Source organism: Dermacentor variabilis, chromosome 3, assembly GCF_050947875.1.
Source record: "Dermacentor variabilis isolate Ectoservices chromosome 3, ASM5094787v1, whole genome shotgun sequence".
NCBI lineage: Eukaryota > Metazoa > Arthropoda > Arachnida > Ixodida > Ixodidae > Dermacentor > Dermacentor variabilis.
The window spans coordinates 188,027,024-188,048,369 of record NC_134570.1 but is presented as its reverse complement, the minus strand read 5'-3'; positions in this window follow the sequence as shown (position 1 = coordinate 188,048,369).

The following is a 21,346-nucleotide window of genomic DNA, read 5'->3' as shown; positions in this document are numbered from 1 at the left end:
TATGTAGATCCCACATGAAGTACACCAAGCATTTCAACTATGTAATGACAATGTACATTGCCCTTCCTGTACTAGAAGTCTGATTGCTTCCATTTCTTAAAATGATTTGGAGGGCGTCCTTGGGAAGATGCCCTAATGTATATGTAGCCACATAGTCTGCTGCCTTTGACCAGGAGCCACTGTGTTTATGCCAGTGGACTGAATGAGAACGATCAGTATGCACATTGCAATGAAGTATGTACTTAAGGGATTACCATGTTTTATGTCACCTGCTTACTACCACTCAGGACACCATGCTAAGTTACCAAGCATTAGTCTGATAATGCTGCATTTATTGGCAGACTGTAGCCTTAATTGTAATCGCATTTTCTACTAAGACCTCCAGGTAGGGGCCAATATATACAATTAATCATGCACAAATTCCGCAATGACATGGCTAAAACTGCTGTGCAAGTAACCCATATTACATGCACTCTAAGCAGCAAAATGCTATGTACTTTCACCCAACAACTTACTTAATGAACTGTCATGCCTAAATGCCTAAATAGAGGTTCTCTCACGCGCAACGCCACCAGCGGAAGTGCGCATCACCGAAAAAAAAAAGCGAGGAGCAAAATAAATGAAGGCGGGGGGAGGGGGGAGGCTGTGACGTATGCGTTACGCGATCCTCGAGGTCCGGCATGGGAGAACGCAGGGAACGCAGGGAACGAATTTCGCTTGCGGTGGCTAGACGGGGCGAGTGGAGAGAGAGTCTCGATGTGCAATGGAGCTCGCCTGCTGAAATCATGGGTTCGCTGCTCTGAAATAGTTCTATCTCGGCTATTATTGAGCCGCTTTGAAAAATTTTTGTGGCAGAACGCTCCCTAGAGGACACGTAACCGCTTCTAGCATATAACCAAAATTTACTATGGGGCCTGCAGGGTGAGTGGCCCTTTAAAACCGCAATTTAGAACGACCGACACGTTTCAAACGAGCGCTGCAAAAACTTGCCTCCGTAGCAGTGGCCGCCTCGTTGTTTCACGGAACTGACACGGTGGCGCTGACGGCTGAGCCGAACTAAAGTCCCTCGATAATTTGAAAGTAGAGACACTCTTTGAACTCTGCCGCCGCTGCGCTACCTCCTCGCCCCTTGCGCATTCCCCCGCGGCAACCAGTTTTGCCCCCATTTTTCTGCACGACGATTGGTCTCCCTGCTGTTGCCCTTGGAAACGCGCTGATCTTGAGTTTTGCTTGTGTTTTTCTTTTTCGTTCGCACCATTTTCCTCCTGAGCACGGCTGGCTCGGCGCTTTAGCTCGGCGTAGCGAACGTTGTACGCTGTGTTTCCTGATCTATGTGCTAGCGCTTTGCCGGGCTGTTGCGCATATAACTGCAGCAAGAACCCTGAAGATGGTTATGCCGTTTTTATGATACCACAAGGAAAGCGTGACGGCTTGCGCAGGACGCAGTGGCTGCGTAACATTGGTCGAAAGAACTGTTCCGACAAAGAACAGCGTTGTTTGCGAGCTGAGGCGTCTTATAGCCCGCTATACCAAAGCATCCCGTAATGCTGTATTTTTTTTCATTCTTCCGGCCTGCTCACCAGCGTTTTTGTTGCGGTTGTCCTCAGTATGCTTAATATTCTGGGGCGGCTCCATCACCTCGCACATCGCTAACTGTTGTTATTGATTTGGAAGTGCAGCATTATAGATTCTGCTTTGCGCCCTGAAAAAATTAGTGGCAAGTATACCCGTGGTATTGCAGGTGATGAGCGTTAGCTAGTCAACATTGAGTTCTTTTTTTTAAGTGTTAAGGCGAAAGCCTTAGATCTTTGTTTCAAGGTCGCGTTGTAAACTGGAAGTATCATGTGACCCAAGGAAGGCCAGAGGGGACCCAAAGCATGTCCACCCCTGTATAAGAGAATGATTACCAAGCTAATTAATGAATCATCAGTTGTTGACATAAGGTGGATTAGGGAGGATTAAGGTTGATTAGAGTGTATTAAAGAAGATTAAGGTGGATTAGGGTGCATTATGAACGATTAAGATGCATCAATAAAGATTAAGGTGCATGGAGGAGGATTAAGGCGGTTTATGGTGGATTAAGGTGAAGTGTTGATGAAAGGGTATTAAGACTGATTAGGGTGGATTAGGGTCATGAACTAGGATTAGGGAGGATAAAGGAATATTAAGGTCGATTAATGTAGATTAAGGTGAATTAGGGTTGATAAAGGAGGATTAAGACCGATTTGGATGGACTAGGGTAGATTAAGGTGGATTAGGGACCATGGAGCTGGATTAGGTATGATAGAGGCGGATTAGGGTGTATTAGCCCAGCTGGATACTTTTCTAGCTGGGAAGGCAGCTGGAAAAAATCCAGCTGGGTGAAATTTCCGGTTCCATAATCCAGCTAGAATATGTCCCAACTGGAACGTGCTCCAGCTGGATCCAGCTGTAAGAAATGCCAGCTGTAAGTCAGCTGGAAGAGGTTCCAGCTAGAATCTCCAGCCCGATCTGTGGGTCTATAGACCCACAGATCGGGCTGGCACACAGCACCGGTCGCCATGGTGTTGAGCCATGCTCAGGTGAAATACCAGGGTGTAAGCTCGCATGAAGCAGGATACAAACTGGCCAGAACTCGCATGGATCTTAGCCTGCTGTCGCAAGTAACAGTTAGTTCCTAATGTGACTGGCCGCTGGACCAACTGGTTCGGTGAAAATACATGCAGCCAAAACAGCACGGTGCTGAAACTTGCAACCATTTATTTGAACACTTGCAGCAAGGATTGTGGAAGCACATCTTGCATCTCCCTCAAGATGTGGAATACACTTGCACATCTCCTTGTACACCATCTGAAAGAAATATTTAGACATAGTGAGTGAACTTTAAAACAATCATCACTTTAATCCACTCAGTTCTAGTAAACAGTGACCTTTACCAAAATCACGTGGATTGTATCAACAGCCTTTGGACAGTACCACAGTTTACCTTCATCACAGCCCCTTCTACAGTTTATGTGGCGCAAGGCCGCAACCTGAGCTCTCAAGAGGCTCTCAACTTGAGCTGCAGAAGTTATGCAATGATTGTTAAACTGTTTAACGCCATTGACTGTGGCTTTAGTGCAAGTAGAATTCAAATGAGCTCATTTGTATTTTGAACTAGGCGTGTGATGTAACTCAACAGCCTCCCAAGAAGCATTTTGCTGCTGAATAACACAGGAGCTTGAGGGCCAGTCTTTTTATGTTATCGTTGTTTTGCACCAATTCAAATGCCTGCCATTCGAGGCAACGTGTTTGCAAGCACGCACTTGCAGTGAAAGCACGCCATAAATGTGCTTCTATTGCGTTGGACAGATTGACATATACGCACTAGTATTTAATAGACGTACGTATGTGCAACATTGGGCACAAACACTGCACGGCACTATATTCAAGTGGGCTATTGGAGACAAAAGGGGCTTACGCAAACTGGCAAGCACCTCACATATGCTGCGTGATAATTTTAAGTTTTATGCAATTTTTAACAAATCGCCTGTTGAAGATACTGTAATTCTAGTCCTTGAGCTGGATCCTTCAGAGGAGGAGATTACTTGCACGAAAAATCGGAACACATATTGAACTAATTTTTAAAAATTCAATAATGAACTTCCTAATTTATTACATTACGGCACATATCGCAATCTACGAATTGTAGCCATTGAGATTGCCAGGCGTATCCACTTGGACTTACTTTCCAGAATGACACCAGTTGGAAATATGCGTCATCAAACTCGCCGTAAAAGTGCGCTGTTGGTCTACTTACTTTTTTTAACAAAACGCTGTTTTATGTATTGGAGCACAAAAGTAACTGGAACGCCCATTTATTTCGTCTCACACTTTAGAAAATAATATATCGAAACTGATGTAATTCTGGAAATTCATTTAAATTGGATCCATCTTGCAAACTCACAGGCTATACAATTCGTACATTGCAATATGTGCAGCAAGGTAATAAGTTAATTTGTCGATTTTTGCTAATTACTTAAAGATGTCTTTCGATTTCGCATGCTAATAATGTCCACCTCTTCGAATAATTCCGCTCAGCGACAAGAATTATGATATCTAGCTGCCACAGGCCATTTCTACAAATTCCGAAAAACATAAAAATGATCAACCTTTACACGAACATCACGTACAGCAGGGACCTATGATATCATGCTCAAGCGTGCCAACATTCAGGATAAAAATAAACATTAACTTACGCTCAAAACATAAGCAAGTGAAATAATTACCTCCAAATTGTAGAATCAGGGCTGGAGAAAACGGTGCTCTTCGATCTGCACTGGTGAATCACAACACCACAAAGTACAGCAATAACAACCGTTGATACCCGCTTTCCTGTACTTGTAACGCCGTCCAGAGAAGAAACTGTCCCAAAACAATTACTTCATGTGCAAGATCATGCAGGTCAGCACATTTGTCAGTTTAGAATGTAAAGACCCTTGCACTTCGCTTTTGTAATATTATGACTCAGTTTAATGAGAACATGTATTCACTGCTAAAAACATCCACATTGAAATAGAGATATGAACACTCATGGCAGCCTGTGTGATGTTTTATCCCTTTACTTTTCTGTGTACCTGTCACGCTGCCATTATTAAATTTTCCTGTACTTTGTAAGGTGCTGACGTACATAACATTACATCACAAGGAGCCACTGTGTAATTAGTGTTCAAGGACCAGTGTGATGGCTTTTCTCAAGAAAGGTTTGGGTTATGTTGTTGTGAAGTTTTTTTTTAGAGAGGTGGCTTTCTGAGAAGAAATCAGATGTCAGAAAATAGACCTCAATGGCACAGTAATCTTGGCTGCTTTTTGCTCAAACGTGCCCTAGACATAATTGAGTGATTTGCACTTGCAACTGGACAGCAGCCTTAGCTTGGGAGACCAGTGATATGGTATATTTTATCAAACTAGGTGACACATAGCATTACCAGTCCGAATAGAGACCTGTTTAAATGTTTGTCACCTTTAACACCTAGATTTTCGACCATGAATTCAGAAAAATCTGTAACACATTTAGAACCTAGATTTTAAATGCTGTATAAGTTGGCTTCTTGTTAACTGCAGCTGTGCTCGGCTTCTGTCCAAACGGGAGAGCACTTCTGCACAGCTTATTAGGGAACATTCTTATTTACATACCTTCTTTTTATTTATCTCGCCTACAATCACAATCAAATGTTTATAGCACATGAATGTGCTGTGCATGAATCTTAACTTACAATGCCATGTTCAACAGCACAGTGCATGTAGCTTGTGTTGGTTCATTCAAGCTAAGCATTGCTACAGCCTTTAACTGTAGGTATCATGGTATGAGAGCAGAGAAATGGATATGCAAAGACAGTTGGGCACATTGAGACAACATCTTTGTTGTGTGTGAAAAGGTGACAGATACACAATATGGGGAGAACGCATGCACTTTCATATTTTCTCGCGCTCAAAAAAAGCCGGAGGAATAAGGTTTCTTCACTGTGCCATCACGGAATCAGGGTGTAGACGAGCCGTATGTAAAAATACTGAAAGATATCTATAGCGGCTCCACAGCCACCATAGTCCTCCATAAAGCAAGCAACAAAATCCCAATAAAGAAAGGCGTCAGGCAGGGAGATACAATCTCTCCAATGCTATTCACAGCGTGTTTACAGGAGGTATTCGGAGACCTGGATTGGGAAGAATTGGGGATAAAAGTTAATGGAGAATACCTTAGTAACTTGCGATTCGTTGATGATATTGCCTTGCTTAGTAACTCAGGGGACCAATTGCAATGCATGCTCACTGACCTGGAGAGGCAAAGCAGAAGAGTGGGTCTAAAAATTAATCTGCAGAAAACTAAAGTAATGTTTAACAGTCTCGGAAGAGAACAGCAATTTACAATAGGCAGCGAGACACTGGAAGTCGTAAGGGAATACACCTACTTAGGGCAGGTAGTGACGGCGGATCCGGATCATGAGACGGAAATAATCAGAAGAATAAGAATGGGCTGGGGTGCATTTGGCAGGCATTCTCAGATCATGAACAGCAGGTTGCCATTATCCCTGAAGAGAAAAGTATATAATAGCTGTGTCTTACCAGTACTCACCTACGGTGCAGAAACCTGGAGGCTTACGAAAAGAGTTCTACTCAAATTGAGGACGACGCAACGAGCTATGGAAAGAAGAATGATAGGTGTAACGTTAAGGGATAAGAAAAGAGCAGATTGGGTGAGGGAACAAACGCGAGTTAATGACATCTTAGTTGAAATCAAGAAAAAGAAATGGGCATGGGCAGGACATGTAATGAGGAGGGAAGATAACCGATGGTCATTAAGGGTTACGGACTGGATCCCAAGAGAAGGGAAGCGTAGCAGGGGGTGGCAGAAAGTTAGGTGGGTGGATGAGATTAAGAAGTTTGCAAGGACGGCATGGCCACAATTAGTACATGACCGGGGTTGTTGGAGAAGTATGGGAGAGGCCTTTGCCCTGCTGTGGGCGTAACCAGGCTGATGATGACTGTGCCATAGAGACTATATGTTTGCTCTCAAAGGTAATTCTGATTCATTGGATATGTTCCTGTGCTGTGTTTATTTTCTTGAGTGTGCTTTAGTTTTTGCACGTTAATGTTTCAAACTCGTTTTTATTTTCACAGACTGAACATCCCACGTCTTGGTTTGACTTCCTGGTACAGGATACTTGCACTTAGCATGGAGTGATGAAGCAGAGCAGTGTACTTTTATTAAATGTGCAGATTTTAGCAGTATAACAGCCGTTCATTAAAAAAACGTGTGCTGAAAATAAAGTGTTCTTACCCACATTCCGCGTTGTCTATTTATTTATTTATTAATACTGTCAACCCTCATAGAGGGCATAACAGAGAGGACAATGCAATTACATAAATATGGACAATGTCAATGTACGTAAAGTTGCTTAACACTTGTCAATTCACAGTGAATAAGATGTTCACTTGAATGCTGTTCAGCACACTTCTGACATTTATCAAAATACGTACAATGAATATCAAGTCGCACATATCACTTGGCACTTCAAAACTAAATCGAAAACTCCCATAAATATGCCTCAGCAGCATTTTCAAAGTCGGCGACATCTTTTAGGCTAACAATAGCGTTTGGCAATTGGTTCCACATTTCTATCGCATCCAGGAAAAATGAGTATCGATATGTATCACTGTTGGTATGGTCCGGCTTTATGATGTAGGCGTGGTTAGTTCGCGGGTATCTTTTGCCTGGAGCATGTAGATATTTGAGCTTATCAATCTAAAGTTGATCCTGGATTATTTGATAAAGCACCTTCAGCCTATATTTTTTCCTACGTACCTCAAGAAGATAGAAGTTGCAACGCTGTAACATAAGCGTGACTGATTCCTTCCTTCGATATGTCGAACAAATAAAATGTGCCGCCAGACTCTGTATCCTTTCCAACTTCCTCTTAAGCATCACTTGATGGGGACTCCAAACAACGGCTGAATATTCTAGTATCATCCTAATGAAGGCGGTGTATGCAATAAGTTTTACATTACGTGATGCATGTTCCAGTTTTTTTCTCAGAAAATATAACTTTTGATAGGCAGTCATGCAGACGTTATCTATATGTTGGTTCCATGTCAATTTTGCTTGTATTCCTGTATTCTCATCAGCAAAACCACTTATATGGGGAACTGATCATGATAAGTGCTCATGAGCATTTTAAAGAACAGCCTTGAACCCTACTCATGCACTGGCAAAATGTATAGATGCAGTGAATTTGGAACAGAAGGCAAAATAGCAAACATGATGCAGTATTTGTCAGACAATTATGTCAGCAATTTTTGCATAAAACAATTTACTTAGAGCATACTAGCACTACAAAGCACCCATCTTTCTTGTTAGGCATACATTACCACAACAAGCTCTTTAAATGTGGTCACAAGAGAGATGCTGGCTTTAATGAGGGACTATAGAGGTTAAAGGCAGCCATGAAAATGTATTAAGAAATAATGCAATGCATAGCATTTACTCAGTTCAGAGAGCTTCCAAAGTTGCCATAAGGCCTTGATAGCTGTGGATGAGGGAACAGTTGTAGTCCAATTGGAGTATGAAAAATGAACATTAAGATTGAAACAAGTAACCACTCGTAATGCAATTAAAAAATCTTGCTATACCTTTAAAAAGACAGTGAAATGAAATTAGTGTGACAATTTCCTTTTCCTTTTACTTCATTTAGGTTCAACATACTTATTTTAGTAACACAAGAAAAGCAGAGGCGTGAAGCACATAAGAAAGATGCTAGTCTGTGTTTATATTCTGCCTTCTCTAAATTCAAAGTTCAGTAAAGTTAACTTAGAAAGCTACAGTGAAGCCATTGCGTCTGCCTGTATGGTGCATAACAGCAGCAATCGCCAGCCTAACTGCTTGGGTTTACAGTGCCTTATTTGTATTGTATACCTTTTAAGTGCTGATATTGGAAGATTGATTAAGGTGGCCAACACGCTGAACCAGTAGTTTACTGAGTAAAATACATGGAGAAGGGTGGAAAGATAGGACAGAGCACGGGGGATGTATTCCGTGTCCACCTAGTAGAAATGTCCATTTCATCCACTGCTGAAGTTCTGATTGGCTGGGCTGGGGTATGCATGAAAAGGAGACATGCTCCCCCAGCTAATTCAGCAGAAGAGGATATGGAAATGTCCACAAGATGAATACTTACAAAGCTATTTAATAAAGTACATCTGTAACCAACATGCCTGCTATGCCATCCTTGCTTTCAATGTCTGTCTTAGTAAAAGTGTGAAAGAACCAGGTTTGTGCATGAAAAGTCTTCCTGAGGGTGTGTGCCTTGAAGCCCGTAGTGGTAATCACAGGAAACGAGGGTGGATCCAGAGTAGCACCAAAGGGCAAGCCTTCATCGAAACAAATATGGAGGGAAGTGACTGCATGCTCAAACTTGTCAGCTCACAAGTTTGCCAAGACCAAGTGATGTCAGAAGCTGATGAAGCCTACATGGTTAATGTATAACCGCTTAGGCCAAAATTATTTAGATACTTTTTATGAGGACTACGTATTTACTGGAAATCTCAAAATAATTATGTTAGTGCAGAATACCTTCCACTAGGTGTGACGTCCTTGAAAGAATGAAAATGTTTGAGTTGTACTTGTGTGGTGCATGAAGTTACTTTTAAAAAAGAAACTCAGCAATGGAAACAAAATGCAAAGAGTAGTATTCGTAATAAATTGCCACCTCTTTAGGGCTAGATGAATTCAAATAATAATAGTAATAAGCAAATGAAGATCGGGCATACAAGATAGATGCTTCGGCTCCCACTTGAAAGCCTTGTTCGCAAAGATTGTGAACAAAGCTCCAGTTGAACCAGTTCTTATTTTTCATTTTTATGGTTAGCATCTAATTTTAAACTACTTACCGTGCCTCTTTTCACCAAACCAGACAGGCTGCCGTCAAACTCTTCACTACTTCAATGCAAATAATTGGAGGTTGGCAAATACATTTTTCTAATAGGAATAGTAGGTAACGAATAGTCAAACACTGATGCATACAGTTACAGCAGGCATATTTATCTTGGAATTAAGCACCATGCTTATATTGTCTAGTAAAAAAAGGACAGCTATCAAGGAAGATTAGGATTATTTTTAAGCAAAAGCAATTATACCTCATATACTTGAAGCAGATGTAGTGCTTCTCAAGAATCACGTCCAAACTGCACAAACTAAAACATTAGGCTGGGATATTCAAAAAGACAAGTACATGTTTTGCTCGCCAAGTGACCTTTAATGTGCTCAATTATGTAAAGTGTGCTATTATATGATTAATGTAATTTGCTAATGTAAAGAAAGAACAAGCCAAGATCTCTTGCTTCATATATATGCGCTGAATCAAGAAAGTAATTAAGGAAGAAGAACACCAGAAATAAACACAAATATTTGTGTGCTTTCTGACATAAAATAATTCTCATGTAAGCCACATAACATGCTTTCCAAAGCATCCCCTACCTTAACTTACAGCTGCATCACATGAAGGCACTTTCTAAGAACACACATGTTTCATGATCATTCACTGTGTTAGTGACTCCCACTGAAGTAGACTGAGAACATATCTGGGCATTACATTCAATAGATGATGTAAAGTGAAAAGACTGCTGCTTGTAGGTATGAATGAACCAAGTGAATAAGAAATATAAGTTCTCAAACTTCTAGTAGTAAGTGTGGCAGCACTTAAGAAGAACATATTGCAACTAAAAATTGCAACACATGATGAAATAACTGAAACAGCTAGGGAGAGTTTAATAGACCAATAAACAGGAAACTGCAAATTCCCAACATTTCTGACTACTTTTCTTCACATGTACTCACCTCATAAGTATGACTTCCCTTAATGCTCGAACCTCTGCCTTAATTTCATAATTCCCCATTCTCGCTGCTTCACTCATGCTGATTGACATCTAGCACAAAGGTTGGCAAAAGTAGCTGAGCATGTGCATGTGTTGTGAGGCAAGCTGCCCACATCTGGTAGCCGCATGCCAATTTCTCAGAGTAGATGAAAGGGAAGCCTTGAGGGTAAACCATAGAGAAGACGGATACCTTGGTTCAGTGATAACTGAAAACACCAACATGGAAAATTTGGACAGCCCACAGAATCAGCGTAATTGACATAGTTTGGAAAAACTGAAAAGATGCATTATGATATTTACGTTACACAGGTTCCAGTCAAGTTGAAGATTTTCACTGTCTAATAAACTTATAAGACAATAAATGACCAGGAATACTGTATGGAACCTAAACAATTTTAATAAAGTCACCTAGAAGTCAGGATGGAGAAGTGACTGAATTGAGGATGCTAAAATGGATGAGGTGGAGGCAGATTGTGAAGACAGGTCTTAAAAAATTAACATTCAACACACACTTAAGTTGGCAAAGATTGGACTCAATGTTCAAGAAGAAATTGACTAAGATAATTGATTGGTATACATACATGAGAGAGCAGCAACAATACAGCAGAGATAACTGTCATGCAAGAGGAAAGGATGTCAGTCTAAAAATTAACATTTGATCAGAAGAATGGTTATGCATGGTCTCAGGCTCACGTACAATTCTGTATGGTACGCATGATGTCAGAGCTGCATCACATAAGGAACTGTGTCCTTACATGCCTCGATTATGAAATGATGTGGGCCAAGAGTGGAACAAGGATAGCATCAAGAGGGGGCCTCCTCCAAAAGGAGAACAGTAGGGAAACGGGGCGAGAGAGATTTTCTATGCAACAGATACAGAGTCATATGAGTCATAGTCATAGAAACCATGACCCAAGGAGCTGCACAACAAGGTATATAAATTCAAATCTCTATACAGTTAAGCCTCAGTATAACGAAATTCTCGATATAGCGAAGTATTTAACTTTTCATAACCTCTTCTCCATAGGACACCATGCATTTAGAGCCTCAATATAAAGAAGTGTGTTTGTGTGCAATTTCAATATAACGAAATTTCGCTTCTGCCGCAGAGGAGTGCCAAGACAATTAATCAATGGTAACTTCCGCGGACGCAGATAGTCAAATGATTGAATTACAAGCGGCTGCTTGCAAACGCACCTCTCAAACTGCGTGCAGCGCGACAAGAACAACAGCTTGGAGCCGCATCATGTTCCGTATAAATTAAGTCCAAGTGCGATCAGATCCTATCGCGCCCCGCGCACTTGTGCTTTAGGTGCGAGTGAAAGAGTGCGAGGGTGAGACAAGAAAGATGATGGCTTCGTAAGTGCGGCCTTCCCACGCGAGCAATGGCAAAGTGGGGAAGGAAAACGAGCTCGTGGTAACGCGATCAAGCGCGCGCGCGGAGGCGGAGTGGGGGAAGGGGGTAAGTTGGCGCGCGTCTCGGCCATGACTGCGCGTGGCTGTGAGCGCGGCTGAGCGCATATGCAGCCGCGCACCCTGCTCTAGAGGTAATCTGCTGCACGTGGAAAGAGCGGGCATGCCAAGACGGCGTGGCATCATGTAAGCTGTTTTCCCGCACGTTTAGTATTGAAGGTTGCGCAATCTCGAGTTTTGATGACCCGTTGGAACGAGAAGCAGACGAAGCATTCGCTCCCAGCTGCCGGCGCTTTTCATGATAGCGTCGTCGCAGTGCGACCGGGCGACGCTTTGGGGGCGGAGTGCACGCGAAAGCATATGGCGTCACTTAATTCGTACGTACCGCTGATGTGACGATATCAACGTGGCATGAAACCGTATATCATTCATCGCTGACTCCTATATTCGTCAAAATAAAATGTTTTCTCATTCAAACTTGCTTTTTTTTATTGTCAAATAATTCGGAAAATTGCATGGCCCCTTCCCGTGCAACAAAAATCGATCGGCGACTGTACTCATTTACATAACAGATCGAATTTCAATACAAGGAAATTTCTATATAACGAAGCGAATTGCCGATTTTACCTACTTTGTTATATCAAAGTTTAAGTGTATAACGAAATTTCCTGTTCTCTACACGGGGGCGGCAATGTGGGATTGTTCGTTGATCATCATGGAAGGGCATGTAGTGTAGCGCAGCAAAAACAAGAACACAAGAAGAAATGAAGCACAGACACAAGCGCCTAATTATGTCTGTGTTTTGCTTTTTCTTGTGTCCTTGTTTTTGTTGCATTACACTACATGACATTCAATACTTTCACTGTCACATTCATGAGCACTGAAAACCTAGAATCAACTAATATCTTGCCTGATTTGCCATAATTAAAAAGAAAAATGTGGGTATAGTAGGTCTAATTGAGTTCTGATGATTTTAGTATCACTGACATATAGCTTTTAAGAATGTTTAATCGTTTCTTCTGTTAAGGCAGAGTACATGCTCAACTGCTACAATAAGTGTGAACGTAGGCAAAAACGACATTTTTGGCTCTTGCATCAGTTTTATGGCATGTTGCGTGATCTAATCAAGTGGTTTCAATTTGACGAAGTTCTCGATTTAACTAAATAAAACCTCACATCCAAATAAAATTTATTAACTAGACTTACTGTACTTTATAACCAAAGTACGGTATAACTATAAGCAGCTACAGCCGCCATGAGTGGCGAGCAGAATTGAAATGAAATTGCTTTAGTCGAAACACGCCGAGCGCTGCTGCTAAAGTACGCGTCACATGCATTGGGTGACTGCGGGAACCGTGGTACCACACGCAGTTATTCAAAGCAGCACATAAAAGTGCTGCGGACTCAAATTGGTTAGTAAATGTATTCGGAACCAGTCTTTTGATTACTCAATTGATATATCAGCCACACACTCGCATAGCACGGCCACGTGGCAAACGCGGCCATGCGGACGCTTCACTATGCACCGATCGGCTGGTTGCAATATTGGGGCACTCTATGGGTGCATGTTTAAAGCACAGCGTTTTTCGCCTATCGCGTGATCGTTGCGGGTGCTCCATGGCTGAGTGTATTGCATGGTACAGAATTGGCCCCAGTACCAAAAGTACACAGGTAGGGTGGCCCGTGTAGATGAAGCGTGAACGCGAGCTCAACATAACCACGTTGTCAGTATTCTGTAGCGATTATTTATGCGAAAGCGTCAAATGGCCCATTGAGCAAAAAAGCCGGCGTCTGTCGTCTCAGCGAAACAGCACCTCAAATCCAATTGGCTGCGACCACGTCACGAGTGCACCTCGACAAAACAGAGCGGGTGAAAGGGTACACCTGCTGTCGCTATAGTGCACCAGGTGTTGCGTGAGGATGACGTGAGGATGAGGATGACGTGTTGCGCCACGTCATCCTTGCTCTTGCAAGCCGCCGCCTGGTCCGTATCTCCCCCCTCCACTGGTCTTAACTGCTGCACGTGCCTGCCGGCCTTGGTGGCCACTGCTGTTTCCTGGTCTCTGGTCATGCAGCACATCGGTGGCATGCGGTGTTGGCACCACAGGCTGCTGCTGCTTGCTAGCTCGGGCCCAATGTAGCTCTAGGGTGCATCACTTGCAGCGTAAAACTCGAAGGACTGCTCAGCAGCGTTCAATTGGGCATTAATGCTTTCGCAATCACAACTCAGATAAGACATGCTTAGCTGTCCTCATATGTTGTTCTTTAGTTGCCAAGTGGACGCATCATTGTTCACCATTCACAGTCTTCAATCTGTCGTCATCATTGGCGTTGTCATTTCAAATTAGTTGTAATATCACGCCGTCGGGTGCTGCCGCCTTCACGCTGTGTAGTAAATATACAGTCGTTGCTAGGCATGCACTCATCATCCCAAAGTCGTTATGCCTCAATCGTGATGACTCTAGAATTGTCATCCCATCGTCGATCATGCCATCGTTGTCACCGCATCAGCATCATACTGTTGTCGGCATTCGACAGATGCATTACACAGATTAGCATTACCTTTTCAGCTTCTAGAACAGAATGCACGTGGTGATCTACCGCAGTAATATTATGAGAGACACTTGGGCGGAACAATTGCTGGCCTCAATTGCCAAGCCTCCCTGTAACATCATTTATTTCAATCTCCATAATAATCCTAAATTGTGTCACAAAACTTCTACAACAAATTTCAACATGGTTTCCATAAGACCTTGTCTCTCATGAAAAACACAACTATATTGTCATGTTCACTAACTTGATCTCCTCCATTGAACTTAGTTCTTGTGTTGAATGGATGCTTTTAGCGTTTTAAATTCTGCTACTTTGTGCCACTGCCTCCTTCTCCTGAGTAAGCTAACTTAATATTGATCCACATGCAATTACTAAAATTCACTGAATGCTTTCTTCATGACTAAACACAATTTTTATGTTAACAACTCCAATTCACAAATCTGTCTTTTGTCACTTCTGGCATGCCACAATGCTGAGTGTTTAGGCCCTTGATTTTTCTCATTTTAGATCTCGCAAAGAACTTAACGTAGAAAACTAAACTTTCTGTTGATGACTGTGTGTTTTGTTGTGAAACAACCAAACTCTGGCAGGTCTGTTTCTGTTCAAACAGACTAAACAAATGGCCCACTGAGTAAAAAAGGCAGCGTCTGTCGTCTCAGCGAAATGGAACCTCAAATCCAATTGGTTGTGACCACATTGCGAGCGTGCCTCTACGGAGCAGAGCGGGTGAAAGGGTACATCTGCCGTCGCTCTAGCGCGCCAGGTGTTGCGTGAGGGGAGAGGGCGCCGCCGCCATGCCACGTCATCTTTGCTCTTGCAAGCGGGTGCAAAATCCATATCTCCCCCCCCCCCACTGGGCTTAGCTGCTGCACGTGCCCAGTGGGGCAATGTCTCCACTAATGTCTCTCCGGAGTGCCATCACTAGTTAAAAACCTAACATCAGTACTCTAGCAAAAAAAAAACTGATAGAAATTTCTATAGTCTCTTAGGAATATGTATAGGTAGTACGGGTCCTTCTAAGAGTGATATATATTCCTACCTGACCCATAGAACTCTTTACCAGACTGGCAGGCAGCAGATAGATCTCACTGTGCTGCCTACAAGCCCAAATAGCATGATGTACGTATCAGTCTTTTAAACCCAGATAGAGATCATCATATGACATACAGAAATCTGATTGAGGCACTGATAAAGCATGTTAGAAATAGCACACATGCCAGTGCCCACACGCCTGAAGAGACGTTTTTAAAATGAACTGAATATACAACCCTGAATGCATTGCCTGCCACGTTAACAGATTAACAAACACAGTTGGGATATTGGAGTATCAAATAAAAATGAAGTGCATAAACTGTGCAATTATCAAAACTTTTTACAGCTTGTATGCAGATATATTATCCTAAACATGTTTCAACATAAATTAAAGCACACGTTTTCAAAGCACAGCAGCGTTACCTAGCCTTTGAAATTACATTGGGGAAGTTGCATGAGAAAAGTATCAGTCCATCTTTGTAGCAGGTGTGCTCCAGTTCTTTTAATACAAAATTACATTTACAAATTTTGCGAGACGGATGTGCAACATTTAATGCATATCCAAAACAGGATTACTGTCATCATCATGATCATCATCATCATATTTATGTCCACTGCAGGACGAAAGCCTCTCCCTGCAATCTCTAATTACCCCTGTCCTGTGCCAACCGATTCCAACTAGCACCCACAAATTTCCTAATTTTGGCGCACCACCTAGTCTTCTGCCATCCTCTACTGCACTTCCCTTCTCTTGGTACCCATTGTGTCACCCTAATGGTCCAACGGTTATCTAATCTGCGCATTACATGACCTGCCCAGCGCCATTTTTTTCTCTTAATGTCTATTAGAATATCATCTATACCCGTTTGCTCTCTTGTCCAAACTGCTCTCTTTCTGTGTCTTAAAGTTATACTTAGCATTCTTCATTCCATCCCTCTTTGCATGGCCCTTAACTTGTTCTCAAGCTTCTTTGTCAGTCTCCAAATCTCTGCGCCATATGTCAGCACCCATAAAATGCACTGATTGTATACTTTCCTTTTCAATAATAATGGTAAGCTCCCAGTCAGGAGCTCACAATGTCTGCCGTATGCGATCCAGCCCATTTTTATTCTTCTGTGAATTTCCTTCTCATGGTCAGGGTTTCCTGTGATTAGTTGACCTGGGTACACCTTCACAGACTCTAGAGGCTGACTAGTGATCTTGAACTCTTGTTCCTTTGCCCGGTTATTTATCATTATCTTTGTCTTTTGCATATTAATCTTCAGCCCCACTCTTACACTCTCCCTGTTAAGGTCCTCAATCATTTGTTGTAACTCGTCCGCAGTGTTCCTGAATAGAACAATGTCATCGGCAAACCGAATGTTGCTGAGGTTTTCGCCGTCGATCCCTACTCCCAAACCTTCCCAGTTTAATAGCTTGAATACTTCTTCCAAGCACGCAGTGAATAGCACTGCAGAGATTGTGTCTACTTGTCTGACTCCTTTCTTCATAGGTATCTTCCTACTGTTCTAATAAAGTTTATTTACAAAAGCAAAACAAAGCACTTTCAAGACTGTGGATACTAACTGTAGCTCTAACATGTCCGGCTGAGTTTGTGAATGCCATAAATTAGACACTACCAACGTGATTTCGTTAAAGCTACTTTCTGGGCTAGTTTGTGCTTACTTGATTTGAAAATTATAACAACGCTAATGCATCCATCCACAAAGGAACAAGGACAAGACACAAGCAACATGACTACAAACATGACTAGGGTTTATTTTACACTCCACTATCTAAAGAATAAGCAAGCAACTTTAGCCACATTCAAACAAACACATAAGAGGAAGAACACAGACTGAAGTACCAACTTCACCATGCCCATTTTTGCTCACAGATGCTGTATAGAACACCAGGTCTAATTGGAATATGCTTTTATAATATTACAACTTCATATGAAGCTATTTTCTCTAGACTATGTATTTTTGCACTCATCCCAAAAGTGTTGTGATATGTGACAGAACACAAGTGAGCTTGTGCAAAAAGAACAAACTGGCATGGCACACTGACAGGAAGCAAGAAAACAGGACAAGCATCGCTATTGGTACAAGATCTACAGCAATATATCAGAACATGACAATACAGCAATATTATTTAAGCAAAAGTGAGTACAGGTCTGAGAACTTATTCAAGTAAGAACATGGATTTACCATTTTTAAAACCACATAATCATGAACAAAAACAGCTAAACATCAGTGCACATATTGCAAAATCAGAAGACACAATTCTTCACTGGGTGCTAGTTCAACCACCGCACGTCGAAATGTGTAAAAGTAGTTTAACCTGTGTAGCCTTCAGCATGCAAAAGCAAAGAAGACTATCAGAACAGGCTTCATATATAGTGTTTGGAGTCTTTGATTCAAACCGTAATACACTGTTAAAATAAAATTTCAGAGTTTGCTTGTTTCATTCAGAAAAAAGATAGTGTCTTAGTCATGCTGCCACAGTTAACGGATAAACTTGCACCAGCTACATTGAGTCAAAGGAGTAAATAAAGTGAGGCAGACAGATGCATGGTGTGAAAATGATGCTGTTGTATCAAGTAGCATAACTGCTCACTTAACATTCAGCTGCTTTCCATGCCTCTCCATACAGACTGAGAAGCTTTACCTCTTCACCATCTGCTAGTGAACCACTGTTTGTTCACTGTGATCACCCACTCAAGGCAGTCACGTGGTTAAGTAGGGCCCTTCGCTACATGTAAGGACACCGACCCGAAACTGTGCATAAATCCTGTAAAATATTGTCATTTTTTGGCTACTGCAGCTGTTCATCAGCAGCTGCATCACTACTGCCAACATGCAGACCATGCAATTCCCCAAGCACTTAATCAACAAGAGTACAATAATGAAGAGTGGCAAATTGGGCTAGCTGGTTCATTAGGAAAACAAGAAGCTAACGCAAGAAAAAATAAACACTCTAGAATTTTGATCGCTCTGGCTTGGTTAATATATTCAAACATGAAAAAGCTGATAATTACAGAATGCCATAAAGTGTGGTGCACTGTTACCAACAGTTTTTTTTAAAGCTATAACCTGTTATTACCAGACATTCATGTACCATGGCTGAAGACATACTGTTCATCGTTGCCATGTTTTGAGCATGGGAATTAGTCTCTTTCATAAAGGTTTCGTATTGTCCATTCAAAAATATTGTTGTCTATTTCTATAAACACATAAAGGCGCATAACTTCGCTGGGTGTTACGTAAACTAGTGGCTCCTCTCTTCTGACGCAGACTGAAAGGTGCTTTGCATAGAGAATTTCAACAGGAAATAGTTTCTTGCATTTCAGAATTATGCAAGAATTTGCTCCAGTAAGAATTCTACAAATGAGAGAAAACGCACCTGAGAGGCTGACAAATGCACTGTTTTTAGTCTTTATAGTTCAAGTGTACTGGAGAGAGTGGAATGTTTGTTGGTTGATGACCATTCGCTAATATTCAGTGACACTTGTTGAGTCACAGCCACGGTTGTGGACTACAGCCTGTTTTTCACTTTCATCCAAGTTGAGGCACAGCTTTGCAGTGCCTAACAAAACTGTCTGCTGACCAGCTCTCCTCTCCTGTACACCAAAAAAACTCACTGCTTCTGGTGAAAGATTTAAACTAGCTTTAGCTGCCTGTAACTTTCGAGCAAGTACATAACATTCCAATATTTGTAAAGGAACATCATTAGCTCCGCTGACCAATTTCACAAGAAGTTCATTTCCGCCTTCAAATACAAATGAAGAATGCGACCAATGAGGTCCTAGTTTAGCCGCACTTTTAGGAAGATGCAGGATTTGGTGTACATTGTATGTCATTGCACCCAATCCAAACAAAGACTGTGCTCTCACAACAAACTCCGAGAGAAGATCAGATGATCTCATTATGGTCATCTGAAGTGACGGTGTCTAGTAGAAGTATATAGACACCCTCTGTAAGCAAACTGGAATGTCTGACATACTTATCTAGCAAAAAGCCATGAAGGCATGGTAATGAATAATGAAGAACCCAACACTTCCATTCACTAGCTTTCCAGATTGTGAAGTCTGATAATCTTTGTGGTGTACGTGTGAACCAATTCGGTGGCTTGATTGCCAATAACCTCCTGTTTAAAGAGGCTAAACTTTGTTGTGAACCAATCTAAACATCTTTTCTCTTTTAAATGTGATCACATTTTTATTCTTTTTAAGCTGTTGTATGGTGTATATTTGTTCCAACAATCTTTCCTTTCTGAATCCTTTGCTTCATATTTGATTTATATGTATTGTCTTTTCTCATAATATAAATGCAAAATTTCTGACTCATTTTTTGGGCAAAAGAGGAAGCTTGCTTCTCCTTGAAGCACATTACACCTATACAACACACATAGATACTGACAGACTATAGATCTGGCAAACTAATATGAATACACTATTACACTAATAAAAAGAATACACTAGTAGACACTAGTAGCAGAATAGCACAGATACGTCCAGAATAGAACTAAAAGTAATTTTATCAGTGTATCAGTTGTATCGTTTCATAATGCAATACAAAAAAACTGATATAATTTTTATTAGGTTGCCCTATCAGATTTTTTGCTAGTGATCTTTCAGTGTAAATGCATATCAACTTTTTGACTAATGCTAATAGCTGAACACATGGCTTTTTTTGCTGCAAGTTTTCTTGGACTCCTGCTTCCCTTGAACTTATACTGTATAATATGCTTGCAAGATCAAAACTGGAGTATGCTTCCTTAATCCGGGATACGCCGACAAAAAACACAACTCTGATATTTAGTTGAAGCCATACAAAACCAACCTGTACATTTTATTGTAGCTGCTTATTCCCATACCGCAAGCATATCAACAATTAAAACTTGCCTTAATTGGCCAGGCTTGCCAACAAAAAAACTTGCCCATTTATTTCACAAATTCTCAATTGAAACATACGTTATTACCTCCTTGTATCTCATTGAGAATGAACTACAACCTCGAGGTACAGGTGCCAACTTCCCAAACCAATCTTTACTATTCCTGTAAAAGGCAGCCTCAGAACACACACACGCACACACTTGCACACACATATATATCAATGAGCTACAAGGAGGTAATAAAAACATGTTTCAATTGAGAATTTGTGAAATAGGTAAGTTTTCTTGTTGCCTAGCCAATCAAGGCAACTTTTAATTGTTGATATGCTTGCGGCATGGGAATAAGCAGCTACAATAAAATGTACAGGTTGGTTTTGTATGGCTTCAACTAAATATGAGAGTTGTGTTTTTTTGTCGGTGTATCCCGGATTGATGAAGCATACTCCAGTCTTGATCTTGCAAGCATATTATACAACATAAGTTTAAGGGAAGCAGGAGCCCCAAGAAAACTTGCAGCACAAAAAGCCATGTGTTCAGTTATTAGCATTACTCAAAAAGTTGATATGCATTTGCATTGAAAGATTATTAGTAATATGAATACCTATGTACAAGGTGCTTAATAAGAAGAGTCTTTAATTTTGTAGGTAAATGTGTTAAAAGGACTAGTCATGATGTGAAAATCTCTTCATTTTACTTTTACCACCCCACCTTACCACCATTTTACCTTTACACACACACACACACACACACGCACACACACACACATATATATATATATATATACCATGGCACCCATTTCGTAACTCTAATGCTCCATACGATAGAAAATATGATAGAAAATTGGACAAGTTGCTGAAGCTTCATGGCAGCTACTGCATGACAGATGCCGACAAAAGTAATAGAATGGGACAGGATACAGCACTATCAAATGAAGTTTATTGAAAGAAAACAACCAATATATAACACACATCACGTGACCAACACCCGGCCCCCTAGCATATGCAGATACATACCAAAACAACCTTCACATCACCGAATGCACATGTTTTGACGGCAACACACATGTCACGGCTGATTAATCAATGTA